The 2,500-nt window shown below is 37.4% G+C and overlaps 1 protein-coding gene across 1 annotated transcript in view; it reads left to right on the top strand.

The window, feature by feature from the left end:
• Positions 1 to 2,500, top strand: part of slc2a9l2 (solute carrier family 2 member 9, like 2) — a 43,203-nt gene that overhangs the window by 23,114 nt on the left and 17,589 nt on the right. The gene's annotated exons all lie outside the window — the stretch shown is intronic.

Raw genomic sequence — 2,500 nt, 5'->3', positions numbered from 1 at the left:
GCTGAACCTCTGATAGACTTTAATGTACAGCAGGAAGTATGAATATAAATCGGGAAACTGTGCAGAAGGTTTGCATCTCATTTGCATCACTGTCTCCTGACTGGGCGGCAGGAATGAATATTCATGTCACACACACACACACACACACACACACACACACACACACACACACACACACACACACACACACACACACACACACACACACTGAGAGAGAGAGAGAGATTAATGATGGGCATATGGAAAACCAGGAGGGACACCTAAGATTTAAAACTAAGTTATCAGTTTAATAATTCAAACATAATAATGGGAATAAATAAATCACGTTTTAATTGATACATTTAAAAAACTGTTTATTAATAATAAATGAATATGTTATTTTTATGTGCATTTGAAACCTGCCATTGGCCAGTTCAGTGCTTCTGCATTAACAGCCTCTCATTGGACAGCCAGAACGTGATTCATTTCCCTTCACATGTTTGAATTATTAAATCGATTCCTTCATTTTCTTCTGAAGTGTCAGTTCGAGTTTCCCAGCAGCGTTCAGACGTGATCTCACTGTGGCATTCTGGGATTGATTGTGTGTCTGAGCCAGAGGTGATGTGACGTTTCTTCCCTCGGGATGAAGAGGAGTGCAGGTGCTTCATCTGTGTGTGTGTGTGTGTGTGTGTGTGTGTGTGTGTGTGTGTGTGTGTGTGTGTGTGTGTGTGTGTGTGTGTGTGTGTGTGTGTGTGTGTGTGTGTGTGTGTGTGTGTGTGATGGGTAGGTGGGGTCTAATTCTATTAGAGTAAAAAAAACATGGACAGACAACTTCAAATTAAACTTGTGACGACACATTGATGTCTTAAGACACGAAACCATCAGTTTCTGAGAGAAACCCAACGGTATTTATGCAAATATATCACCTCATATCAGACGAATGCTTCAGCTCTGCAGACTGACATCACTTCCTGTGAGTGAGGTCAAAATACTGGCCGGGTCATAGATATATATACATAGATTCCTCATTCGAGCGATCCACGCCATGATCCACGCAAGCACTAATGAGGAACTAACGTGCAAATCAGGAGAAACACTGAGCCGATTCAGTTCAAATACTTTTCAAACAATTCTCCAACATTTATCAGGGGTTTACTGTGGTAATTTGTCAGAAATGTAGGTTAATATCTACATTTTTAAATTGTATTTAATTTGTAACGTAGACATGTATTAAATGAGTAATTAAGGCCAAATTGCATTTGTATTTATATGTTTATAGACTATAAACACCATAAAGCCATTCTAGATATAGAAATAATATTTATTTTTACTTTTCTTCTTTTCTATTCTTACTTAGTATGTTTGTCTTGTTTCTAGTATAAATATATCTAAAAACAATTAAATCAAGATACATTTACTAGAGAAGTGAAATGACATTAGATATTTTTTCTTATTTTCTGGAAAATAAAATGAAATTGAAGTGAGTTTTTGGTTAAATCAAGCAAATATATCTGCCAATGGAGCGAGAATAATAATGTGTGTGTGTGGAATCTTGCTTTTGTCCCAAACAGAAACAAGATTATTTTTCTAATCCATTGGCAGATCATTTAGTTTGTTTCAAGCAAAAACTCGATGCATTTAGATTTTTTCCCCCCAGGAATCAAGAAAAAATGAGTAAAAACATCTTGATTTAAGAATTTTTTGATATTTAGAATGGAAAAAAGATAGAAATACCAAGTAAGACAAATATTTTTTGTAGTGTGGTTTTACCTGTTGAGTTTTACCTCAATAGAGCACTTGTTAAATTTAAATAAGAATATAGTTCTAACTCACGAATAATATTTAAATTTCACCCATTCAAACTTTTTGGTTGATGAAAGTTTTACAGATATTGTTAAATATCTATACATTTACATCTGTGTCCAATCTCAAGCTATTGTCTACATGGATATTCAAATCACCAACAATTAGGACTTTATCTGCAGCCAGAACTAACTCTGATAGAACATCAGCAAATTCATCGGCCTGTAATTGATTAATTCTGTAGGATCTGTGTGTGTGTGTGTGTGTGTGTGTGTGCGTGTGTGTGTGTGTGTGTGTGTGTGTGTGTGTGTGTGTGTGTGTGTGTGTGTGTGTGTGTGCGTGTGTGTGTGTGTGTGTGTGTGTGTGTGTGTGTGTGTGTGTGTGTGTGTGTGTGTGTGTGTGTGTGTGTGTGTGTGCGCAGATGGCCATGGTAGTCTGTGTTATTAAGGGACTGATCCAGATGTGCTGGAACTGAAATATTTCCCTCTGTCCAAAAAAACATTAAAGCAAATGTTTAAAAATAGATGTGCCGCTCAATCCGTGTCCAATCCTCAGGACACGAGCGGTGAGGACACAGACAGACGGAGGGAGGGAGAGGCGGATCTCTCTCCTCCATTACAGTCATTCATCATTCATTCCCAGATCTGTGCTCAACACAATTCAAATCTTCTGTACAATTCCCCAAAAATCACACTGTGGAAAAAAGCATACAAGCAGG

The sequence above is a fragment of the Gobio gobio genome, assembly GCF_949357685.1.
Source record: "Gobio gobio genome assembly, chromosome: 16".
Lineage (NCBI taxonomy): Eukaryota > Metazoa > Chordata > Actinopteri > Cypriniformes > Gobionidae > Gobio > Gobio gobio.
This window is presented reverse-complemented; position numbering and strand designations above follow the sequence as displayed.